Source organism: Panthera pardus, unplaced genomic scaffold (genome assembly GCF_024362965.1).
Source record: "Panthera pardus isolate Hobbes unplaced genomic scaffold, ASM2436296v1 HiC_scaffold_17, whole genome shotgun sequence".
Classification (NCBI taxonomy): Eukaryota; Metazoa; Chordata; class Mammalia; order Carnivora; family Felidae; genus Panthera; species Panthera pardus.
The window spans coordinates 16,454,051-16,481,060 of NW_026526732.1; the positions used below are offsets into that span (position 1 = coordinate 16,454,051).

A 27,010-nucleotide genomic window follows, 5' to 3' on the forward strand; every position below is an offset into this window, starting at 1 on the left:
ACACACACACACACACACACACACACACACACACACACAGAGTTTCAGGATGAAAATGGAACTACTCCTAACACTTGGTACAATATTATCCCTCTAGCATTCTAGCCCAAATGATGGGCTTGAATTCTTTGATACTGGGCCTGAGCCTTTTGAAATAGAATGGATAAGCACCTATATAAAGAGATTTACTTATCTTAGTCACGTCCCATAATACTTGGCTCGTGCCATAGCCGAACCCTGAAAACATAAAGAACACTTGCCAACAGAGTACATCTGAGTCTTGCAAGGCCAGAAAAACCTGAGTTTGCCAACATGGGTACAGTGATTGTAGAAGCTTTTCTCTTCACTCAAAAGTCCAGGAGTGAATAGCACTGACTTCCCAGGTCCCCATCACCTCCCTTCATACCTAGAAGCACACAGGAAAGCAAGACTGACTCCTGATCACAAGGCACTGGACGGATCTTTCTTTTTTTAAAAAAAAATTTAACGTTTATTTATTTTTGAGACACAGAGAGAGAAAGAGCATGGGCAAGGGAGGAGCAGAGAGAGAAGGAACCACAGAATCCGAAGCAGGCTCCAGGCTCTGAGCTGTCAGCACAGAGCCCGGCGCGGGGCTCGAACTCACGAACTGTGAGATCATGACCTGAGCTGAAATCGGATGCTTAACAGACTGAACACCCAGGCGCCCCTGGACTTTTATTTCAGAAAATCTGGATTTCAAGAGTTGTTTGTTGGTGCAAGGCACTTGGAAGCAAGGTCCCTATTTCTGAGCTTTACTTTCATCATTAGAGTGGGGTTCGAACACTGCCTGCCGCTGTTGAAGTTAGGCTGATTGTGGGGACAGCTGGAAAAAACAAACAAACAAACAAACCCGAAACTGTAGAGAGTGTCTGGTGCATGGAAAGCTTTCAGTACATATTCTTCTCATTCTTTAATCCGAACAGAAATTCCAACATTTCTGTTTGAAGGAAGGATGAAGAATTGATCACTGTATAGGCAAGAATCATCATGATGATGTTAGAGTCTCCTCAGTTTCCTTGTGCAAGCCAACTACAGCCTTTCTGGCTGAATTTCTTAAAAGAGACTCCCCTACAGCAGTCGCAGGGTGAGGTGCCACATAGACAGGATGGCCCCCTTTGCCCACGAGAGGTTACAATCTGAATAGGGATGAAATGTACATGATGAAGGCGTTTTTATTCATCACAGCAGGCAACGCTTGAGTACTCACTTTGTGGGTGGGTCCTGTGCCCAACACATTGGAAATGAGCCCACTTGTTCTCCACGATAATTCAGTGAGATACACACTGTTTGCTCCTTATAGACACCATAGGGAGGGGGCAAACTGAGGTTCGGGTATGGAGGGTACAGGGAAGGAAAGGAAGGTTCTCCTGCGGTGGGGTCCCTTGGGGTGTGGCTGGGGCACAAGACCCAAGAACAAGGAGCAGGCATGAGTAAAGCAGGAAGGCATCAGCACACCCAAGGCCCAGGCATTTCCAGCCCACCTGGAGCACAGGCCAGTCATGGCAGAAAGGGCTGGAAGGGCTGGCAGAAGAGGCAAAGGTCCCACAGGCTGAGAGATGGAGTGAAAAATATATAATGCATCTGCAGACACAGACAATCCCTGCGGGATTTCACACGGGTATCATACTCTCTTAGGTGCTGCTGGTGGACGAAAATAGATCTTGCCTATTCTTCTGTTAAGAAATTTTGTATTACATCAGTTCTTCAGGGCGCCTGGGTGGCTCAGTGGGTTAAGCATCTGACTTCGGCTCAGGTCATGATCTCACACTCCGTGAGTTCGAGCCCCGTGTCGGGCTCTGTGCTGACAGCTCGGAGCCCGGGGCCTGTTTCCGATTCTGTGTCTCCCTCTCTCTCACCCTCCCCTGTTCATGCTCTGTCTCTCCCTGTCTCAAAAATAAACGTTAAAATTTTTTTTAAAAAAATCTTGTATGAGGTCAGTGGTTCTCAAACTTTTCTCAGGATCCCTTTTACATCCTCAGAAACTACCGAGGACCCCAAAGAGCTATTGACCATGTGGTTTATGAATTCTAACATTTATCATATGAGAAGCTAAAACCGAACAAACTGAAGATTTTCAAAATATGTACTAATTTATTTTATTTTATTTTATTTACTTTTTAAAATATTTTTATTTATTTTTGAGAGCAAGAGACAGACAGACAGACAGCACGAGCAGAGGAAGGGGCAGAGAGAGGGAGGGAGACACAGAATCTGAAGCAGATTCCAGGCTCTGAACTGTCAGCACAAAGCCCAACACGGGGGTCAAACCCACAGACCACAAGATCATGACCTGAGCCGAAGTCGGACGCTTAACCAACTGATCCACCCAGGCGGCCCTGTATTAATTTATTTTAAAATAACATTCACAAAACCCATTACATGTTAATATAAATAACACTTTAATGAAACATAAAAATTCTTTATAAAATTTTTTTTAAAATGTTTATTTATTTTTGAGACAGAGAGACAGAGCGTGAGTGGGGGAGGAGCAGAGAGAGGGAGACACAGAATCTGAAACAGGCTCCAGGCCCTGAGCTGTCCTCACAGAGCCCGACATGGGGCTTGAACTCACGAACTGTGAGATCGAGACCTGAGCTGAAGTTGGACGCTTAACTGACTGAGCCACCCGGGTGCTCCTGGAACATAAAAATTCTTAAACCAAAAACACTTAGTGAGAAGGCTGGCATTGTTTTACAGTTTTCTACATTTCTTGATTATCTGACTTTATGGAAAAAAGACAGCTGGCTTCTCCTATCTACCTTAGCATTCGAAATATTGTGATATCATATGGCATATAGTCCCTGGCGAGCTTCATAGCACCCTTGTGAGAGAAGAGAGTAAAAAAGGCAAATAATGTTTTAGTATTATTATAAAAATAGGTTGGCCTTGTGGGCCCTCTGAAAGGGTCTTAGGGACCCACATGTGAACCACAGACCGAACTCTGAAGACTGCTGATCTCTGATACTGATGATTCCAAGGGATGTGGAGTTGAGAAACTTTGTAACAACAAATACTGAAATGCCCTGCTAACGCTTTTTACTAAGCAATATTTAAAACGGTGCCTACGACCTCACACAGTTCGACTAAAAGACAGCACCGTCATTGACCCCAAACAGCACAAACTCTCAGAAAAATATATAATGCCCCCCCCAACACTCCCCGCCACCATCAAGGTCATTTAACTTGCAAAATAGTGGGGGGGGGGGGGGCAGGGATTCCCCATCTGTCTTCCTCTTTCTGGCTACACCTGTGTGGTTTAAGGCACGATCATGTCCAAGGTGACTTCAGCGTCCCCTGGTGAATTATACTAGAGTGAGTTGCGGTGTAAAGAGAAGTGAAACTTTAAGAATGTGTCCCTGACATGCAGGACCCTTAACAAATGACAGAAGCGGCCTCTGTTCAGTCATTTCCTACAGAACAACAACAACAAAAGATTTTAGTTAAGCCTCCGTATCTACTGGACACAAAAGGAAGTGCTACCTCCTCTGTGACAGATGCGCTGAAACAATGCCATCGACTGGGTCTTCTCCTTAGAAAAGGGAGGGGGCTACTCTAAACCCCCGCCCCCCCCCCGCCCCGTTTGTTTCTCTTTCCCCTAAAAGAGACTTACACGCTTTTAGGCATCTGGGAGGCAGGATGAATTGTACAGATTTATTTACTTCCTCTGCCTACCACTTGTAACATCAACCAATGAGATGTGTTTGGGTAACCCTAAGAAACAGAGCCCACCCTTCCGAATCCATATCCCTTCTCTATCCCATCACGCTGCCTTACTTTTCTTCACTGCGCTGGTTATTCCTGAAAACGTTCGACGTTGACTTGTTTGTGTCCGTCTTCTGCAGAGAATGCAAACTCCGAGAGGGCAGACCCCCAGTGTGGCTCACCCCTGCACCCACACAACCAACGAATGGCGCCTGGCACAGAACTGGCGCACAGATATTTCCTGAACGAACACACACGCACATACTCATCATTACGGCAGAAGTCTAGACGACCTCACAAAAGACAGCCACGTCAGTCAGAAAGATCTGGCAATTTACAAGACAAGCAGAATAGAACACACAATTGGCTCTGTTCACCCTCACTTGGATTAAGCGGGTGTGGAGGGGCGCCTGGGTGGCTCAGTCGGTTGAGCAGCCGACTTCGGCTCGGGTCACGATCTCGCGGTCCGTGAGTTTGAGCCCCGTGTCGGGCTCTGGGCTGATGGCTCAGAGCCTGGAGCCTGCTTCCGATTCTGTGTCTCCCTCTCTCTCTGCTCCTCCCCCGTTCATGCTCTGTCTCTCTCTGTCTCTCAAAAATGAATAAACGCTAAAAAAAAATTAAAAAAAAAAAAACAAAACGGGTGTGGAGTGCCCACTGTCACAGAGGGAGTGACAGTGTTTGCATAGAGCCCTTCCCCACTTGCACAAATACTGAAGGGGTCTGGAGGGACAAAGGACAGGCCAGGCGGCTGTAGCAAACTCCTGTGGGATGAGGACCTGCCAGGTCTGGCCCGAGGGTGGCTGGGAATGGACAGAGCTGAGGGGAAACTGAGTCCAGGTGCCTTCCTGCCACGAGGACACAGTCAAGGCTGCCCAGCACCTGGGACTTCCTGCCGATGGCCAGACAAGGATTTGGGGGGCACAGGTTTGGAGTTACTGCTAATGACCAAACCTGAACCAGTGTTTTTCTTTCCCTTCACATCCACCAACATCTCCTTTCAGATTAAAAATTCAAGAAACGTCGGGGCGCCTGGGTGGCTCAGTCAGTTGAGCGTCTGACCTGGGCTCAGGTTATGATCTCGCAGTTCATGAGTCTGAGCCCCGCATCGGGCTCTGTGCTGGCAGCTCAGAGCCTGGAGCCTGCTTCGGATTCTGGGTCTCCCTCTCTCTGTACCTGCCCCACTCACAGTCTGTCTGTCTGTCTCTCTCTCAAAAATAAATAAACATCAAAAAAATTTTTTTAAATTCAATAAACGTTATACACAGAGGCCCAAGAAACATACGATGAAGGTAAACACAAGGACAAAAGATAAGAATAAACAAACACCATGAAAATATAAAGACGGTAACGATCGTGTGCTTGTGACCAAATAAAACATGGCATTTATTTATAAGATGTGGCATCATAAATGTCAGCGTTAATGCTCCAAAACACCCACCTTGACTCAAAACACATCTTTTGGGAAAAAGAAATCAATTTCACGCCCAAAACCGTAAGCAGTCCGGGCAGCGAACGGGTTGTCCTCTACAAGTTCTGTCACCCCAGCGAGAACTCAGACTTGGTTTTCACTCTTGGCTCCTGCGAGGAACAGAGTTGGGGCTATGCTGAGCCCCGAGTCTCTGGAAAAGCCGTGGGGAGCAAAAAGGGGGAGGGAGAAGAAAAAAAGACATTTCTTCTTTCAAGTCTGAGGAAAGAAAGCATCTAGAAGATACATTTTATTTTCCTTACCCCTCCCTCCATTCCATTAAAGCCTCCCTTGGGTCCTCAAAGGTTCCCTGCTCTCCAACTGCCTACCTTCCCACTTAACCACCTGCTTCCTTAGTACGGAGGGTCTCAGTGGCATTAGGAATAAAGCAGCTAATACTGGATTAATTTCATTGCAAACGTGTCAGAAATGTGCCTATGTTTACAATCTTCTATTGCCTTTCAAGGAAGTGTGAATCCTGAGTCTCCTCTGAGCTGGGTGATGGTATGAGCTAATGCAAGTTTGGAAAAAGCGAAAGACCCGTCTACAAGGGCGGGAGAGGGGAGCATGTGCAAGAATGTGAGAGTGTTTTGGGGGGACAGAGGCATGTGGAGGTGGGACCAGCTAAAGCAAGCAGGAGTGTGAAGGAACCTCAAGCACAGGGCAGAGGTGACCTTTGAACCCCCACCCCCAGGCTTTAATCACATGGATCTCCCGGTAGGTAGCAGTTTGAGGAAAGTCACCATTGGAGTCGAATTGTCTAGAATCTGTCCCCAAAGCATGTCTAAACTGGTTTTTGCTTTTCCTGGTTTCTTCCCTTTGGTTTCTGAACAGGCAGATCTTTCACAAAGTTAACACACCCTCCTCTTGCTCTGTGGCTACTGCCTCTCCCCCCAAGTCGGAAGCCTGGCGTTTCCACTGGGGACGTCCCTAGCAGTAGCCAGGCAGGGGCCACACCACCCTTTGGCTTTTAATTGTCCTCAGTAATTTAGAGACTGCCTTTATTTAGTTTGCCCCACACTTGGAGGGAGATCACTGCTGCTTTTCAAAATGTTTTGTCGGGTCAGAAACTACCCAGATGACTGCTGTCTGCTATGCTTCCTCTCTGCTTCCCTGGACTGAAAGGGGGTACCCTCCTCCTGAAGACTCTTCCTTAGCAACTCACAAGAGCCAGGTATTAAATTTCAGGAATGTTGCGAGCCGGAGGTTAAAGTCCTCATTAAAACATAAACAATATGAACTTTAAATTAAATTATATTAAACACAAAGATATAAATGCCCCAAACTCATCACTCTTAATTATTTTGCCAGTACCAATGCTTTTGAGGTCATTGATATCTACTTTATCTGTATGGTAGAAATACTATTTTAATGGTGGACTAGTGTATATTTCTTCCCAAGTCTGCATTCAATTAATGTCATATTGGTACCAAAAGTAGCCACAGTGGGGACATTTACACCCTGGAAGTTGGCAAACACTACAAGTCTGGGCGTGATTTGTTCTGTTTATGTCTAAGAAAGTGATGAAAAAGTTAATAATGCAGATTAAAACATAAAAGGGTGTTATGTTTATAGCTGTAACATTGTATCAATAGCACAAAAAAAATGAGGAAATATTCATCCAGCTCTCAATTCAGTACAGAAGTCATGTCATTGATGAGTGAGTGAAACTCTGACATACATCTTCATTGTTTCACTTTCCTCTTATGAATGTGAAAGAAAATAACAGTACTCACATCGAAACTATATTCACTCAATAACGGGTTGATTACGAATACAAGAAGTTTGGCAAACATTAAAAAAGCATTCTGTGCAAATCATTTTGTATTTTTATCACTATTTGCAAATTGTGTGCTTTGTGTGTTGTGTATACACACACACACACACACACACACACACACACACACACGCCTCCCTACCCCCACCCCAGTAGGCTGTTAGACATTCACCAGCACGTGCACCATATTCACTTTCCATCCTCCTGTGCTTGGATCTATTCCCTCGCCCCCTTAAGACCTGTTCCCACACCCCAGGCCGCCCACAAAACAATGCTTGCTGATATGCCCATCAATAAGCTGGAATCGTTTGTCTGTCAAATGGCCTCAGAGAATGGAAGGAAATCCTTTGCATTTATAAACCCTGGTGAGCTCTCTGCACTCCGCCTCATAAGCCCGCTCACACCAGTAGGCGGCTTTCTTCCCCACTTACCATCAGTATCACCGTTCTGAACTCTCCTGGGCAGCTTGGAAAGAGATAAACACTTCTATTAGACCAAAACCTTATTGAGTCCTACAGGAAACTTTGGCAAGCAGATTTAGAGTTTTGCACTGCAGAAGGCTTCATGACATTAACAAATAGCCTTTTTTAAAAGTCCCAGAGCTTTGCGTAGTTTAAAAACTTTTAAAGCCCAAGTTTATTTTGCCACACTGGTAATGAACTGGTTAATTCCTTCTCATCAATTTACTTGTACATTTCACTAGGGCATCAAGTTTGATTTTGGAATGCCAATAGAAGACAATCCCATTGACTCAACTGGAAAAGAAAAGTGCTGTCTTAGCAAAAACTTTTTAGAAAGGAAGTCTCTTAATTCTTCCCTGGGCCACCGTGAAAACAAGTGTGATTAAAGCGATTGTTGTTCCTCAAACTCAGTGAAGCATAAATGGATTCTATAATCTTCACCAGAAGCCTGCCACCAAATGAGTGGTGCTTTTTTTTTTTTTTTTTAACTTAACAAACCTCCAACTCAGGATACCCTGTTACAGAGGATTTCCTGTAATTCTCTGGGAATATGCAATAGAAGAAAAGTCACAGAATCTACATTTCTGAAAATGCACAACTTAACTGCCCTTCTTCAAATTCCTCATTTTGGCAAAAAACATCTTTGCTATTCTAGTTCTCGATGTTCTTTCTAATCCTCTCAATCGTGTTGAAATCATCCCACACTCAACGGAGGTCTTAATTCTACAGCTTCCGCATTTCCCAATGGCTTTTTTTCCTATCACAGTGGAATGAGGATATTGAAACCGCAATCATTTCTTTGATTAATCAGGTCACTCCACACGTGGAGTCCTTCAAGCAAGTGTCTGATCAGCACACCTCTTTCAGAGAAAAGCAAGTCTGCACAAGACATTAAACCGATGGAAGCAAGCAGATCATATCGGTTTTCAGGTGTTTCCTGATGTCACCATGAATGACTGACATCCTATGGTGACTAGCATCTTGAGAAGCTTCCTCTCCAGAAGAAACTGCTTCTGACTCTTAGTAAACAGCTCTTGCCAAAATGAAGCGTTAGTTGGAAATGCCCAGTTGTTAATCAAACACTAGCATCTAATGTTTATTTGTACTTAAGTGGGGCATCCCGCCAGATCTTAAATATTTTAGGTACGGTTTTTGCTTTCAGAGAAGACGCCTCAGTTGTCAATCAAGTGGTTTGGAAGCTACCATAAGCCACAGTTTGGCAAGGCACTCGAGCAGGACAGTTCAGTGACTCTGACTATACGTGCTCCTTCCTTCTGGAATGCCACACCTTGCAATGTCACCTTCCTTTTCTCTTAGCATGTGAGTCGTCCCCCAACTAGCCACTCTTCTCTTCTATAATAAAGCAATCCTCACTTGTAACCAGACAAATGGCTGCCCATACTTAAGATGATATCTTTCAGTGCAATAAGAGAGAAGGAGCTTGGGTCCCTATGAGCAGAGAGCTACCTATTGGCCTTGGACCTACTCCGACCTGTGAGTTCTGGCAGTTGAATCCAACCCCAACCCATATACCACTGGCAGTTGAATCCAACTGGCAGTTGAATCCAACCCCAACCCATATACCAAGCATACTATGTGCATGAGATCTGGAGTTGGTCCGTTGGGCACTGATCCCAGCGCTGCCATCGATTAAATGGGTGTCTTTGGACAAGAGATCTATCTAACCGGTATTAAACTTCAGTTTCCTCACCTGCAAAATGGGGATGGTTGTGCACAAAGTGCTTGCGGGCATGAAATTAGTAAGTGTACGCAAAGCCTCTAGAACACTGCCTGGGCTGGGAAGTGCTCAGTCAACGTCAGTGTCATTGCCATTGCCACCTCCACCACCATATCTATCTGTCTTGAGTCTGCCATTTCTCGGTATAACCAGAAGGCAAAGCTTCATACCCATTACCTTGGTTCTTGGACTGCCTCACCCTTCTCCCATGCCCGCTCCCCAGATGCCCTGCCCCTTCCAGGCTCCATACGGCTTATTTAGAATTTCCACTGTATTCCTCACAGCAGACTCTGCCCACTGTCATCCTTCTTCATTCTGACTGTTCTCACAAAAAATTCTAGCCTATGTGGCTTTACATCTGTATATTTTTCCCATTGTGAGAATTTAAGTACATGCAGGAGTATTACAAAATTTCAAGATTTGGAAAGGGGGAGCATTGCAACGGAGGAGGAAGGAAATCAAGCTGATGCCAGCTCTCAGAGGGTCAAATTGGCCAAGCAAGAGCAAACAGAGAATTCTGGATTGTACTTCGGGGTTGGTGTGAGGGGCGGGGGCATAGATATGGAATGCAGGAGAGGGCGCACCGGTGTGTGTTCTGGTAAAGTGATCGGAGTTGGATCTAACGCTTTTGAACCTCTATGTGCCGTAGAGAGAGATTGAGCTTGGGGGTTGTAGCTTATACAAAGCCTGATTCACCTCAGATACCAAGTTAACCCACCTCAGAGCAAGGTGCAGACTTGGAAACAGAGGGCAACTTCTTCAAATCATGAAATCGAGAAGGCATGTGCATGTATTAGATGAATGATGGAGAGGAAACTCGTTTTGTATCTAAACTCATTGAGAACCGATTTGCCAACATGTTATTGACAAGACCAGTATGTCCCCAGATTCATTTGGGAGCCCAGTGTGCTTGAAAATATTCTTACTTAGATAGGAATCTAGAGTGTAACCTGGTCGGTCATTCATTCAAGAGAGCACAAACTCTGATTTTCATGCAACTATTTTCCCCTAGTGTTCCCTCAGTGGATTTCTTTAAAGGATTTCTTTAAATCTCACTATTCGTAGTAAAAGCTCTTCGAAGTAACCTCAAAGGGGCGGTATACTGCCCGGAAGTAAAACGACAACACTGTTTTCCCATTCCCTAGTAAATCACAGTACGAGTAAGAAACCCTGAAGGGCTGACCTCCACAGAAGGCGAAAGAGAGTCTGGGCGGAGGGGAGGAAGTCCTGGGGAAGCAGCACTGGCGAGGGCCAGCTTCCCTTCGGTGGTCCCCTGCCCCCGATCAACCCTTGCTGGCCTTTCTCTCTCTCCTGGGAGCTCCTGCCTTGGAGACTGTTCCAACAACAGTGGCTTGGTGACAAGGGGGAGATCTCAACTGTCCATTAAGCGGCTGCTAAAGGCCAAGCACTGTGTCAACAATTTATCTGCTATTATTATGTGCTCATGACAATCCGATGCCGTAGTTACAACTGTCCTCCCCATTTTCTGGAAGAAGAAGTAGCTAGGAGGTAGCACAGCTCACATTCAAGGGCAGTCCGTTCAACTCTGAAAGTATGGACCAGGCTATCTTTATTCCCTGCTCAAGGCGACGAGAAATGGAATTTCACATCCTCTGAGGCAAGTGCAGCAGGTTCAAAAATGGCCTCTTCCAAGTTAGAACTCATCGAAGACACCAGTCTCAGTTCTCCGGTACATGTAAACATAAGACAGAATTATGCCTCAACTACACGATGAGTCGGGGGGGGGGGGGGCTTTCTGCCATTAGCCCAAGATCGCAATCACCATTTCTAACATTTTTATGGAGTTGTCTTTCAAAAATAAAATTTTAGGATAGAATTTCTCTACTCATTCAGTTACATGTTGCAGGGCCTATGATGTACTTGGGATGTGACAGTCAACAAATCAGGCAAAAAAAAAAAAAAAAAAAGCTCTGCTCCAACAGGGAAATTTAGACGGAATAAGAACAGATATTAATTAAGGTAGGCATATTAATGAATTGGCGTTTAGGATGGAAGAGTGTGCTTATCAGCTGGAAATACAGATTGAAATATTTATGAGTGAAATTAACATGAGAGCTGAGATTTGCTTTTACTACTCCAAAGCAGAGGAGGGAGGTTCAAGGGGAAACACGACTGGTGAAAATGTTTACAGTTGTTCAATCTGGCAGATGAATACATGGGGGTGCATTATGCTATTTTCTCTAGTCGCGTTTATTTGGAGATTTCTTTAATTAGAAGAGGGACTCCTCCCTGAGGAGCTTAAAAGGATACATAGTAATTTACAGCGCCGTCAGTCAGACAGATGTACGTGCTATGCAGAAAAATGAAGCCACAAAGGGAGGAGGGAGACGCCGAGAAGAAGGTGCCTCCTAGGCTAGGGAGGCCAGACAGCTTGTCCAAAGTCATGCCAGCTTTACGTGGGGGAATCCGGAGTGGAATCAGGTAGCCTAGTTCCAGAGCCTAAGCATGTAACGGTCATACCACACCGCCTATTTTGATGGGTAGGTAGCATTTGGATAACGAAGGATAAACGAGGAGACCTACATATCAAGCAGTGACTTGATGATGTTCTGAGCGTCTGCTACCTGCGAGAGGTTGTTTGGGGCCGGGCGCACCGTGGAGGAGGGAGGCAGGGTGTGGAGAAGCAACCTGAGTGGAGTGGAGGGCAGATACGGGAGAGCCGTCAAGAGTAAGGTTTTCTGGGTAAGATGGGGCTAGAGGGCAGACCTGGCAGGCAAGCGGCCCAGGGGGACCTCCTGAGCAAATGTCTTCAGAAGCCCGATGAGCACAGGAACGGAAGAGGGTGGAATCACAGAACAGGTTCTCCACCCCGTCTTTTCCTAAATACTCACCCATCCACTCACCCACATCCCCCCACAGCACCTTAGGCGGCTGATCTCACTCTAGAATGTGGTCTAACAGTAACAGACAGCCCAGAACTTACCTTACTAGAGGCAAGAGATAGCAATGGTGAAATTGATTTGTTCAAAAAAACGTGTCAGCTTCTCTCTGTGCTGGGCACTGTTTTTAAACATTGGAAATACGGTGAGAGCAACACAAAGACTCTCTTCTCATGAAGAACAGACAAGAAACAAACATCTCCTTTGTTATGTGTTGATAAATGCTATGAATAAAAATGAAGTAGGGTAAGAAGGATATGGCTTGCAAGGTGAGGGGGGGTTCCTATTTTATAAAGCATGATGAGGAAGAATTCTTTGATAAGGAGACACCTGAGCAGGGAATTGCAAGAAGGGAGACAGTAAGGCTTTGATACCCAGGGGAGAATTTTCCAGGCAGAGGTCATGAAAACACTCCGAGGCTGGAGCTTGTTTGGTCTATCTGGGAACTGCAAAGAGGCCAGTGAACTGAGACAGAGTGAGCATGTGGGGAAGAGCAGGCGATGGGGTCAGAGAGAAAGAGTGGGGCGGGTGCCAACTGGGGAGGTTCTTGGAGGCTGTTCCACAGATTCGCTTTCGACTCCAAGTGAGACGGGGAAACACTGAGGGAGTCTGAATTAGCCCGCCCCAGCCTATGGCCAGGATCACTCTGGCTGTTGTGTAGAAAAGACATACTAGACAGCGTGCATCTAAGCAAGGAGACGAGTTCCAAACTTATTGGCGCTAATCCAGCGAGAGAGGGCAAATGAATTGGACCCAGTGAGAGCAGCAGGATTCTGGATGTTTGGAAGGTGGAGCCCACGCAGTACGTCTCTTGAAGCTGAGATAGAAGCAGGGGAATGTGACCAGAGAAATACTAAAGGCCCTCTACCTAGGACTTTTATCTGTGCCTTAAGTTCTACCATCCATCCTTCCTTTGGGTTAAGCCATTGGAAGAGGCCCCATTGACAATGTATTCACCGGTCAGATTTGTGTTCTAGAGATATCAGTGCTGGCTCAACAATTCTAATGGTCTAGGCAAGAGCTAAGTGTCTAAAAGGATGAGAAAGGGGCAAGGATAAGTGCATATGGGCTGAGAACTATTTAGGAAGTTATCGCGAACTGACTGGACAAGGCAGGAGAGAGAAGGCAAATGGCTTGCTGGGACCAGTGGGTTATGGTGCTATTAACTGAGAATTGGAAAAGGAGGGAAAAAAACAATCCCAGGAAGTTAGAGGTGGGTCTGGAAAGAGAGATTAGGAACCCAATTCTGGGTGGGTGACTTTGAATCAATTGTGCAAAGGCCAACAGATAAATCCCAGAAGGCATGTGAATAAGTGAGAGGCTCAGACAGGCGGACTGCACAGTCTTTCTCTTGATTTATTTTAAAACACAATAGGGCCTCACTACTTGAGCCAGAAAATTTAAATCAGACTATTCTGAAAGAAATTTCATTTGGTTATTTCCTAATAGGCCTAGTAACTAAAACTAGGCTACCGGAATCCATTCCCTTTTAACACAAAGGGAGCCTTCGAAGACCTGTCTTAATAAGTTCAACTTCCAAATAAGAGGACAATCATTGCACCACTGAAAACAACACTAAACAATGTGGCTTAGCCATAGTCATTTTTTTTTCCCAAGGAGAGTGCTCAATTCTGAATATGAGAGTAACACATCCAGGCTTCTGAAACTTGTTTTTACGTGCCTAAGCTCGACGTCGGTAAACTGAAATTAAGGTTTTCGTCCAAAACCCACACATCAGCGCTGAACGTCAGACTTCTCGATTTCCACTTTACAGTGGAAATCGAGAACTGGACCAAACTCCAATCGTTAATTAAAGGTCAATGGCACCTAGCGACTATGATCTCTGCTGGGAATTCGAGGATGAAGAGGACACAGTCGCCATGCCCCAGGAGATTCACGACCTAGCAACAGGCCTGAGGTGCCCTCCCCATGCATTAGAAAGTGTGTTTATAGAGTTGGCATAGGGCTCATCTCCTGTCTGGAAATGCACAGCGGTCACTCAACTGCTGGAACATGAGAGAGACTTCTTGCCACTCCAGTTTCGCGGAGAGTTGTTTCTATTCCAGAATAAGCACGGGTGAGCTTCCAAGTGTTCTATAAGCCAGTGAAAGGCAGGCAAGGAACATACATATTCATAGAGCACCACGCTTTCTACAGACCCATGCAACTTTCAAACCAACAGCTCCTGGACGCCTCTTGCAGAAAATCAGTAGAACACAAATGCCTTTCCAAAGAAGACTTCGTGAAGTGTTCAGTCAGACCCCCTCCGGGTTTCTCCGGCGGGTCTCCCTCCCCTTCCTTTTCCACGTCTTTCACTTCCTTCTCAGTTTTTCTCCTTTCCATCCTTCTCCCCCTCTCCTTCTTTCTCCGCCTTCTTCTTCAAGTATTTAGCTACCTACTCGAAGCCTCCTTTTTTTAAACGAATTTGTGAAAACTAAGATTTTTGCCCAGATTTCTTAACGCTCACTTCAACCAGCAGAAGACAGATTATTTTGTTCAAATATTTGCTCTCAGGGAGCTCACCGTGGTGCGAGGGAAGGCAGACCAACGAGATGGTTTTCAAAAATACCCCACTGTACGTACTACAAGTGAGGTCCAACGGGACGCTGAGCAGCTGGAAGGATGGGGTATTTGGCTACGAAGGAGTTTAGGGGGAGGGGAGCTGAGCCGTCGTGGCTTCACAGGGAGCAGCAGCCACTCCTAGGGGAGCCAGAAAAGAAAGGGCGATGGAACTGAAAGATGGAGACTGGGAAGCACGTAGGTCGACACAGTAACAGTAGCCACGCTCCTTCCCGATCCGCATACATTCCCTCGCCTTGAGCTGTACCATCTGAAGAGTTCCAGTTCTGAATCAACCCACTTGCTGCCACCTCCTCGGCTAGCATCCTCTGTACCACTGCAATAGCGTCCCAACTGTTGTACCTGTTTCCAGAACTTTCCACCGAAGTGCTTTCTCTGCACAGCAGCCAGAGTGATGACAGGGCATCGATCAGATTATGTCACTCCCTTGCTTGGAACCCTCCGGTGGCTTTGCGTTGCCCTTTTAAGTCATGGGAAAGGCCTTTGATATTATAAAGGTCTACACAATCCAGGTCCTGCCTACCTCTCCGGCCTCATCTCCCACCCACTGTGGCTCCCCTATTTAACACACACAGCCTGCCTTTCTTTTCCTAGAACTCACCAAGCTTATTTCTCTCTCAGGTCCTCCTCCCTTATTTTTTTTTTTTTTTTCCCCCTCTGCCTAGAATAGAATGTTCTCCCCTCAGACCTTTTCAGGGTCACTTATTATTTAAACCTTGGCCCCATGTAACCAGCCCCACCCCCACCCCATTTCCCTATTTTCTTTTCTTTAGGGAACTCACTACAGGGAGTTTCCCCTTCACTCCAGATTTGGTCTGCTTTGTTCCACGTATCCCCAGAATTCAGGAAATTATGTTTGTTGAATACACTAATTCTAATCGGGATGCTCAAGTATAATGAATATCGTGTCTCCACTACGGTAACACAGACCCAGAAAAATGTGTTCTTCTTCCCTCTCTCTTTACCATGGGCTTTTGTTTGAGTTGTTTTCGTGGGGGCTCGTCGTTCCTGTGTCTAGCAGCAAGGAATAAAACTGAAGCGTGACACCCAGTGAACGTACCAAGAGAGCCACTATTTAGCAAGGACTTATTTACTAGGCACTATCCACGCATGGTACATGGAAATCTCATGACATCTTCGTTATCTGGTTTTAGCCCCATCACAGAAGACATTTTCAGATAACTTCCAAATGACACACAGAGACTGCCCAATTCCAGGCTATTCCCACATCTCAAGTCTGAGGATTCAGACCTTAGAAAAACAAGTTTCTCTTCGCCATGCATACGATTCCCCCCCCCCCCCCCCGCCCCAATTAATGCCACAGAAACAGTGCTGGAACTAGGAGCACAAGTAAGCAAAGAGAGCAAGGAAGTATGACATTTGCTTGCCATATCTGTTATGCATACTGGAGTGCCCAATAAGAACCTTCTCTTTCAAGGGTAGGGTAGATAGCGTCCGAACATTTGCAAAGCGTGTTTATTGTACCTATTAGTGACCCCAATTAGGATAGCCGTTGCTAGCTATTATGTCTTTGCTGGCACAGACGTGTGCTCTCTCCGTCCCTTATATAAGAAGGTTAAAGCAAACGCCGCTTAACTCCCTATTTGGAAATTTCTTGAACTATAGTATTAGAGTAGATGCTATCGCAGCTTGATACGGCAGAGCATAGAGCGAAACAAATCGCTTTTCGTTCCTCAGGGCTCTTCTGGATTTTGAAGCGTGTTGCTATTGCGGGGCTCATGACAACTTAATTCTTAGAACTTCCTAGTGTTTGCTTTCCTAGCGGGGTTGCTTCTAAAGAGAAAGGCAGAACAAGAAAGATAAGAGTGCTTTCGAATAAGGACACTTTCTGGAAGTCATCTGGATGCTAAGTTGCTAGCGGTAACGTCTTGTGGTGACAGGGTACGGGGTTCCATGTGCCACAGACACATTATTTTCACATTACTCCCCTTAGCATGTTAGCTTCAAGATCAGATATCGTTAAATATTGTGATTAAATGGCATTCCTTAGAGCTTAACCCAAACGACTGTTCAAGGCGAGAAGGGGAAAACAAGCATTTATCTGGTATACACAGTGAAGAGTGGTGGAAAAAAGCCAAGACCACCAAGATTTTGCTCCATAGCTATATTCTAAAAGCCTCCAAATAGTTCCCCAAGCACTTTTCTGGATAGAGCCAATCCCAGGCAGCCCATCGACGCGCCCAGTTCCCATCACTTCATCACCCTTACAGCCTCACCCTCATCGTTCCTCAGCAACTCCCCACAAGTTCTGATCTATGATGGGAAAGGCATGAGGTAAGGGAAGCTTTTCCTTCATTTTTTAAACATTTATTTTGAGAGAGGGAGAGCGCAAGCGGGGAGAGGGGCAGAGAGAGAGGGGAAGAGAGAGATTCCCAAGCAGGCTCTGCGCTGTCAGGGCAGAGCCCGTTACGGGGCTCGAACTCACGACCCACGAGACGGTGACCTGTGCCGAAATCAAGCGTCAGACGCTCGACCGACTAAGCCAGCCAGGTGTCCCCGGGGAAGGTTTTTCTTTTAAAACATCAACTTTTAGAGGCTACATCTCCTCCGGTATGCTCTGCTGTCCCCCACTAGGTAATCCTATCTTCCCGAGTCTGACTCTTGGGGTTCATAATTCAGGTGTTCAGGTGAGTCACATTGTAAGAAGTGTGAGACACCTGAATATTTAAACTGTAAGCTGTTTCAGACCAGCTCCCAGCTCCTCCTTGGAGGCAGCGATAATGTTTCAGCTCAACACAGATGCTTAAACTAATAACAGGTTTACACAGTTTAAAGGGAACAAACACAGGATCGTATATTTATGCTCCAGATTAGTCTTCCCTCTCTCCCAGCACATCAGAGAAGCACAGATGCTAGTCTTTGAGGACCATGTGTCATCACACAGCCCCGGGAAGCTGAACTCTGATGGCCTTGGTTCAGTGCCCCCACCCCTTCCTCGTGGCCTCATGTCCCCCTCCCCCCCGCCCCCCACCAGCTTCTAGTCCCAGGTTGGAACAGCCTTAAATCATCCTCAGGCTGGACTGTGGTTAAGGTGCATCCCTGGAATGCCTACAAATGACCTTCCCTTTGCATCTACTTGTTTGCAAAGACTCGTATTTCAGCTAGAGTTGGTATTGATTCTGAAGACCTCCCAAAACATGAGGGCTTCAGTCACAGGAGAAGGTGGAGGGAGGAAGAAGGGGGCCCCGGAAGGGAAACAGGTCTGCACTTGGCTTCCTGCACAAACCTCCTCCTTGGCCAAGCACTGAGGACCCCCCCTCCCCCCTTATCAGGCACGGTGTGGAAGGGGACTTTGCTGGGCCTTCAGTCGACCACTGGGAGAGGGCGGGGCCCAAAGGAACAGACCCCAGGAAGGTCTAAGGAAAGGTGTGCTCACCGCGTGCACTAAGGATTTGCACGCCATGTTGAAATTAAAACCCGAGCCTCACAGAGGACACTTTACGACCGCTAGAAATAGCCGAGTATTGTCAAAACTCTCATGGAGTCATCCATCCAGAAACTGAGGAGTTAAAGGAACCTTGGGCAGGTGGGGAGAGCTGGAGAAGGAGAGACAATGAGGCTCCAAACTGGGTACAGAAAAAAAAACTTGATGAAGGTTCAGAATTTAGAGGGTGGTCAGAAAGCAAAGACTTAAGCAGTATGTTACCCTCTGAACAGGGAGGAGGGTGGGGAACTGTGGGAAGAGAACATTCCTTGGAGTGTGAAAAGCCGGAGGTTTTCCAGAGGAGGAAAGGGGTTGACTCTATATGGAGCCCCTTCCACTTCATTATTAAGGACGTACACAGTCAGAACAATGATCGGCCCCTTGGGAGACAGAGGAGAGGAGCAGTTATGTTAAATTAACTCTAGAAAACAGAAGAACGTAAACTCCAGCTAATGCCTTCATTACCCCCTAGAAAGGCATTTATGTGCATTAAAGTTTCACACATCCCTGCAGACAGCTGCCAAAAGGAATTATCCAGATGCAGAAACTGCTCGACTTCACTCCTACCCAAGGTACGTGTAGGTCAATTCCACTCAGACAGGATTCTCTGATATGCTTTGTTCATTTAAATGACCAAAGTGGATGTTTTAAACTATTTAAAAAACACATTAGATCACAAATGTCCTACACTGTCTCATAATATTTTAATTTCCTGTATTCTTAATTTATCTTTGGCAGATCTGAGTCAGTCTTTCAGAGCTAGGAAACAGAAGAGAGAAACTCAGTTAGAATGTAAACCATTGGCGCCCAATCTTGTATGCAACCACAGAGGAGCACGAGTGTATTCGATGCACATTTATATAGCAACAAATATCAATAAATTTCATTTGATGTTACGACGTACATTTTTCATAACTTACGGATGTATATTACAGGGGATGGTGTCAATTTCGTTGACAGAATTTCTCCTTTCTTAGTGGAACATTAAAAAATGGCGTATTTCATAAGTATCTCGGATTTGATGAGACAGGAACTCGTCAATATCATTAAAGTCACAGTTCAAACGTTGCCTTCTCTGAGAGGTTTCCTGGAGTGCCCATCTAAGGTGGCCCACCCTTCACCCTGAGTCTTCTCCCTCAGTCATCACGTCTCTACAGAGACCACATCTCTGTGTTCACCCCTATGCCTAGAAAAGCAGCAGGTATCATTCTAGACAGGGTAGCCTCTCAATAAACAGCTCTGGAATGGAGGAAAGTTACCGCTTATTGATCTATTCCTAACACATCAGACTCTGAACGGAATGCTTTACAGAGGCAAATCTCATTTATTCCTAGCATTTACGAAGTCGTTCTTCTCATGTACTTTAAAGATGGGACGGCAGAGAGCAGCTTAAGTGCAGAAGCCAGGACTAGTCCTCGGCGCATCCTGACTTCAAAAACCAGACCCACAGACCCTAGGCTGTTCCGTGCATCACATACAAAGCCTGGAGACAGTTCTGTACCCGATTCTGTGATCTGTCCAAAGATCTGTGGGAAGATCCCTGAAGCTACAGAGAAAAATAAAACTCCCCCTCAGCCTTGAAAAGTACTGTTTGTCTACTCGGGATCACCACATTCCTCCATCCTTCCAAGTGCTTCGTGTTAAGGTCCTGTGTTAACATGGCAATAAGCGCAGGTGTCCAAGTCTCTGCCTGGTAAGGTGAGGAGAGGCCCTGTGGAAGTAATGGATATTTAAGCTTTGCATGGAAGGATTCCACCATCAATGAGAGACAGCACAGCCCGCTCAGGGCTCTGCGAGGTGACTGACAGGGACGTCGAGTACACGTGGGAGGGGCTACAAGAAAAGTAGGTACGAGGGCCTTGGGTGCCATGCTCGGGGGTCTGGACTTCCTTTCATGTCATTAATCATCTTCATCAATAACCCATTTCAGCGTGGGCTTTATTCCATCCCAGCCAAGCATCTTTCCCATTCAGCATCTAACTCAAGGAAGAATACTGGACTTTGATACTGTCATTCCTACGGGAACTGAAGGCTACGTCAGAGACTTGTAAGGCTAGTGTAAAAAGAAAATAGAGCACAATTAGAAAAAGGCACAACAAAGCAGACTTGATTATAAGTCCGTTTATATTGAGTCAGCTTTGATAGAGCCTATTAAATTCTTTATTCTGGGTCTCTGCAACAACACTGAAGGACAGCACAAACACAGCCTATTTCATTTGGGACCGAGGTGGCCAACTACTGGGACAGGTCAAAGCCAGCACGCAGCCTGTCCCACCCACATGCCACAAAAGGAAAGACTGGCTTTTACATTTTCAAAGGACGGTAACCAAACAACATCCCCCAACCCTCTCCATCAAAAAATATATGGCATAGGCATACAGGGACCAGAAAATACTTTCCACCTGGCTCTTTACAGGAAAATGTGTACCACCTCCCGATCTAGAACAACTTCTTTATAAAAAAATTTTTTTTTAATGTTTATTTTTGAGAGAGAGAGAAAGAGACAGAGTGCAAGCAGGGGAGGGGCAGAAAGAGAGAGAGAGAGACGCAGAAATCGGAAGCAGGCTCCAGGCTCTGAGCCGTCAGCACAGAGCCAGATGTGGGGCTCGAACCCACGAACCGTGAGATCGTGACCTGAGCTGAAGTCGGACGCTTAACCGACTGAGCCACTCGGGCGCCCCTGGAACAACTTCTTATCACTCGCCTCCATCTGTATTCCGACACAAGTCACGTTAGTTAGTGCCTAATGTGACTACCCACGTAGACAGCTAGATCTATTTACCACCTCAAGACTTAAAGCCAATTTAACGGGACGATAATTTATTGAGGTAGTCATTCCTCTTATGCGAATTCTAAATTTTTAGCGATTACTGGATTCACACCAATTTCAACTGTGATACGTTAAAAAGATGTCCTCCTTACACTTTCGTGCCTCGTAGCTTTTGGCCAACTGCTGTTAATGGTTTTACCTTCCTAATACTGGTGGTAAGGAGCTTCTGTGGGCTTGATAGCATCCTGGTTATTAAAGCTTACGAAAACAACTTTCTTAATTGAAGACCTGTGAAAACCCCGACTCCCCTCCCATCGGGTTAGTACATCAAGCCAGTGTAGCTGGAATCTTTTTTCAAAATTTAGCCTGGCATCCTTCACGTTCCTTTTTTTCTCCAGGATCGTATGGGACGGCGGGGGGAAGGAAGAAGAAGGTTCTGGATTTGGGGATCCATGATTACCTCATACTTTAGCTTCCATCACCGAGGAATTCAATATTTACCAAAAGATGTTTAGGTTTGGAAATTTTTACTTGGCTTATATCTCCTCAGAAAAACATGTTTTTGTTAGTAACCTTGTGTATACAGATTGAAAAGATAGCAAAGCATGACTCAAACACGAAGACTATTCTAGATACACAGTCAACTCCTGATCACTGGGATGGGAATCACCCAGGCGTTATCTGAAGCTGTTCTGTAGCGTCTGGATAACCTGTGGCTCAGTTAGCCTATAACAAACCTGGGCTCCCTTACCAGGAGGATTAGCCTATGTTTCTATTATCTTTGCTAAAACATCTGTCGCTTTTTCACCGGCATGAGCAATAAAAAGCTGGACGTGTAGTTATCTCTTAATTACTTGAAAGCTGGTTCTACAGGCAAGTTCTACTGGGCACAGAGCCCACGGCTCTGGCTGCCCAAATGGTCTGGGGTCAACTTTTCATTTTATTAAGCAAGACTGATGTAGGCTGTGACGAAGCATTAGTGATGCCTAACACATACAAGTACTAAGTTGCTTACAGTCTTTGTCTAGAAAATGTTTCCATTTCCATCCCTGCTAACTACATGACCATTTTGCTTTAGACATCATGTTTTTCCTAAGACAAAAGAGACGTGATTTTTTTTTTTTCTGAAAGAATGAACCATTACACTTGATAAAAAAAAAAAAAAAATATGCCTTGGGGCGCCTGGGTGGCTGAGCGTCTGACTTGAGCTCGGGTATTGATCTCACACTCCGTGAGTTCGAGCCCCGCGTCGGGCTCTGTGCTGACAGCTCAGAGCCTGGAGCCTGCTTCGGATTCTGTGTCTCCCTCTCTCTCTGCCCCTCCCCTGCTCATGCTCTGTCTCTCTCTCTCTGTCTCAAAAATAAATAAAAACATTAAAAAAATTAAGAAAAAATATGTCCCTATACCACCATCACTTCTAGGTAGTGAAATTTGGGAGAAAGACACGTGAACCTGGGCTAAATGACACTTGTGCCAGTCCAGAGCTATGTAACCTCCAGCAAAATCACTCACTCCTGGGACTTGGTTTATCAACAACAATCATCTTTAGTTTTTTTAATGTTTATTTTATTTTTGAGAGATAGAGCGTGAGAGAGAGGGAGACACAGAATCTGAAGGAGGCTCTAAGTCCCGAGCTGTCAGCACAGAGCTGGACACGGGTCTCAACCCACAAACTGTGAGATCATGACCTGAGCCGAAGTCGGCCAGCCAACCATGCCACCCAGACGCCCCCTAAATAATCATCTTTAAAGCACACAATGTGCCAAGCACTCACAATGAATTATCTCATTAATAATCATCAATGCTCAGTATGACTCCACAGGAAAGGGCCATTATTTCCTAAATTTACGCAGGAAGAAATGAGCAAAGGTGAGATAATCCAGAGAGAGTGACCAACCATAATTGTTACGTTCTCCTGATTCCAAAATAATCTAGGTCTAAACAATTTCCTTAGAGGGGTCAAGGTCTCAGTGCTAATGAGCTGCAGAGAGGCGAACTTCATTCACAGGTCAGTTAATTCCAGAGAACTTGTTCTTCACCACTGGCACCTTCCCAAACCCTTAAGATGTAGGGTCTGAACTAGATCGTCCAGGATCCATCCTAGCTTTAATATTCCAGGCGTCTAACCATCCCTGCAGAAGGATTAAAAGATGACAATTATTTGAAAGACCAACCACCCGCCATGAAAGCGGGAGGGGGGAGCAGCCCACAAGAAGCAGATTGCGGCCATGAAGCATCCGAGCATAGACCCAGGAATTGCTTTTTGTTTACTAAGAGCTCAAAAGACACAGTCGTCCTCAAGCATTCCCCACATGTACGTGTCCGACTACGAACCATTACATCTTAATGAAATCCCTTGAAAATCATATCCTCACAGGAGAACAAAAGAGTGCTGGTTTATTCTTGGTTTTGAAAGACTATGTTGCTGCTTTCTATTGTTTCTTGCAAAGTGTCTGTTTAACTTCTCCGAGGTACAGATCGGGTCTCCCATGGAAATAGTTAAGCTTGTACTTGGTGGCTTCATCCCTAGCAAAGTCACCGAAGGAATTGGTGCCCAAGGGGAAGCTGGAGATGAGCAGGGAAAACTGATCAAGGCAAGCATGTGTAGGGCATGCACGGGGCTGCTAGATAACGGTTTCTCACTTTGTGCCTCCACGGGGAGCTTCGGAGAACGGATGCGGGAGAGAAAGGCAAGGTCAAGCAGTGATGGCTGTGGACGACCCACTAACGATGAGGTCAGCAAGACGGGACAAACTCTGGGCACAACATTTCTTCAGGTGGTTTGGTGGCTTAGACAGGGGCCTCAGATCGGATAGAAAGCAAAGTGAAGAATTAGGAATCCAGACGGTAAAGGATCAGATGTCAAGCTGTCACTTTTGTGTCTAAGTCTTGAATATTGTAACGCAAATAAATATCACTGGGTGCGCGATGAATGTGAAGCTTTAGGAACGATCTGGTTCATGTACATCACTTTATAATGAGGGAAGCTAAGGGCACACGGCGGTGCTCAGATCTCAAGTCAGAACAGAGTTTTCTTATTCCCCACGCGATGGGCTCGGAAATGTCTTAACAGCGTCTAATTAGAGTCCGAAGCCTATAAATTCTTTAATAAAAGTAAGCCAACTACAGAAACTGACAAGCCAGAAGAAGGCGACTTTAACGCTTGATAACTATTTTCATAGCACTGCACGACCTATCTAGGCCTGGAATTCTGTGAGACGACCAATTTGACCTCGGGTCAACGTGCTGGACTCCTCCCGGTTTAAATCCGAAACACAAGGTGGTTCTGTATCCGATCCGTTGGACCCCCCCCCCCACCCACCCCCACCGCCCCCCGCACCAACTCTCCCTCTCAGATCGACATTGTCTTCCGCGATGCAGGCTGGAAACAGCCTTCCACGGGACTCCCACTCAGCGATTTCAAAAACATGTGCACTAGCCATGGCCCCCCGAGGGTGCTACAAAGGGAGCGTTAAGGACCAGCACTTAACGCAACAGGGCTCCGCCGGCGCCCTTAAAAAAGTCACCCACCGCACTGTTTCCGATGAACGGAAAGAAACTTTTAACAGCTGAACTTCTCCCCCTTAGAACCTCCTTCGGCTTCTGGTTTGGGAACCAGATTCTCAACAGAGGACACAAAGAGGGGCTGGGCTTCGGGCATCACCCGCAGCCCCCGCGAGGCCAGGAACGCCGGCGGAGTCCCAGCGGACCAGGTGTTACCATTTACCCCCGTGACGGAGGAGGCGCCTCAACTTCCCCCCCCCCCCACCCCCCGCCGCCCCAAGGGAGCATATTTGGGCGCCGGGACACCAAGCCTAGTTCCTACCAAGGCAGGGATCCCCTAAGCCAAACTCAGCACCCTGGCCTCCGACTCCCACCGCGGTTCGCGGGTCCTGGGGGCGCGGGGGGGGGGGGGGCGCGGGGGGGGGGCGCCGGGATGGCTGTTGGGGAGTCGGCTTCGGCCGTCTGGCCGTCGTGTCCCGTTTTCGGACGGTCCCGTTTGAGCTGTGGGGCTGGGTTTGGTCACACGCCCGGGTGCACGCAGAAACCCGTTCTCGGAGCGGGCGGAAGGGTGCGAGCGCGGGGCCGGCGGTCGAGACTCGGGGACCGGGAGCCCAGAGACCGGGCGGCGGCGGCGGCGGGTCGCCCCCTCCAGGCGGCGGCGGGCAGCGGCGGGTCCCGGGTCCCCGGCGGCGGGGGCGCGCGCCGGGACACCGTCCGCCCCCCTACCCCGGAGGGAGCGCGCCGGGGCAGAGGGGCCCCGGGCGCCGCGCTCCGGCCGCCTCCACCTGCGGCTTGGGGTGCCCGCGGGCCGAGGGTCCCCGCGTCCCCTTCCCGCCCCCCCCCGGGGGCTCCCCACGAGCCGCCCCATCCCTGCAAGGGGACCCCGGGTGGCGGGGCGAGGCCGGCGCTTACCGGGCGGGGGGCGGCTCCCGCGCCGGGGAGCCGCGCTCGCAGGTCGGCGGGGACGGCGCGGCTGCGCGGCTGCGGCTCCGGCTCCGGCCGAGCTCCCTGCGCCGCCGCTCGGGCTCGCACTTCCTCTTCCTCGGCTCGGCCCCGCCGCTCGGCCGCGCTCCCCGGCTCGGCCGCGCCCGGGCCCGCCCCTCCCAGTGCCGGGATGCGGGCTCCGCCGCCCGCCGCGGACCTTCCGTCCCTCCTCCCCGCGGCCTGGGGCGAGCAAGGTGGGGAGGCGGGGTGGGGGGCGGGGGGGGGGGGCGGAGAGCCAACGAGCGCGACGAAGCCCTTGGACTTGTCACTGGAGCCTTGCCAGAGAGCGCAGTCAAATTACAAACCCCCCGGGGGGGGGGGATTTTTTTTTTTTTTTTTTTTTTTTTAAATCCCAGCTACCGTTTTCGCAGACGCATCATTTTTCTTCATTTTCCGGGATCCTTGGGTCCAGCTTTCTCCTGGACATGATAATTTCCCACACGATTTCTTTAAGAGAACACCCGAAATAATTTTCTTTAAGTCAACATCCTACTATTACACAGAAGCTTTGGGGTACTAGCATGTAACAAGAGAGGGGATCTCAGAGTTTCAGGCATCATTACCCTAATCACCTAAGTTAATGTACCAAATAACCTTTGCTTAGAGAAAGTAAAAGTGAAAAAGGCAAAGAAGACTAACCTTTGTAATAGCCAGATAAATGTTTAAAGGCACCGGCTGTGTAGTAAAATTCTGACTTCAGCCAAAGGTGCCTACGGTGACCCTTAAAGGCATCCCGAGTGATTTCTTCACACTTACCCATCCTGGCACAGGCAGACCTATGGTTTGCCTGTTGACTCTATTAGGTTACTTGATTTATAGGAATACGTTCTTACATTACTTGTTTACAGACCTTCAGCTTTACCAGTGACTAGCTGTGTGGCCTTGAGCAAATTAGCTAACCTCTCCGTGCCTCAGTTCGCTCACCTGTCAAATGGGGATCATAGCGGTAGTGTTTACCTCAAAGAGCTGCTGTGTGTGATTTAAATAAGATATGCACCAGACAGGCTTGGAGTCTAAGCCCGGGTAGTAAAGCCTGGATAAGTGTTAGCTGTTATTGTTGTTGACTTTCCCCCTTTTGTCTACTTTTATGCATGTACATGATTACGGAGATCGCAGTAAAGATTTGAAAGGAAGGCTACGGTGTCACAGTTCTCTCCCTGCAACGTGCAGTTTGTGTTCAGTTTTGCAGTTTATTTTGTCTCCACGACTGACTTCTGTTACCTAAAGCTCTGAGACTGTTTTATGCTTGGACTACATTACCGTGGACGATTTGCAGCGGGACTAAAACTGCAAGATGTCTGTCGTCTTCAACGCATTGTTTGCGTTGGTCTCGACATAACCTCGCGGGGTGGGCAGGACAGGTGCTAGGTCCTGTTCACAGACGGGAAATGGAGGCCCGGCTTCGTCAGGACCCTTTCCGGTAGGTGGAGGTCACACAAAACCACGTGTATCACCCCATGGCTCTATGTCGTTAGGGTGGGAGTGAGGAGGAACACATCACACGTGTGCAGCACATTTGTGAACTAGCATCACATCCATGGTCTTTATCATTCCTGTAAAGTAGGTGCTGGTGTCACCTGACACTCGGGGCCTCAGGCTCAAAGAAGCTAACTGGTGTGTGTGTGTGTGTGTGTGTGTGTGTGTGTGTGTGTGTGTGTGTGCG

General features: G+C 47.2%; 1 protein-coding gene across 2 annotated transcripts in view; it reads right to left on the minus strand.

The window, feature by feature from the left end:
- PLEKHG1 (pleckstrin homology and RhoGEF domain containing G1) overlaps nt 1-25,504 on the minus strand; it is a 229,908-nt gene extending 204,404 nt beyond the window's left edge. For both annotated transcript variants that reach the window (XM_053904384.1, XM_053904383.1), the window contains exon 1: nt 25,276-25,504. The gene's annotated coding sequence lies outside the window, so the exon portion shown is untranslated. The remainder of the gene's footprint in view (nt 1-25,275) is intronic.
- Between the last annotated feature and the right edge of the window lie 1,506 nt (nt 25,505-27,010).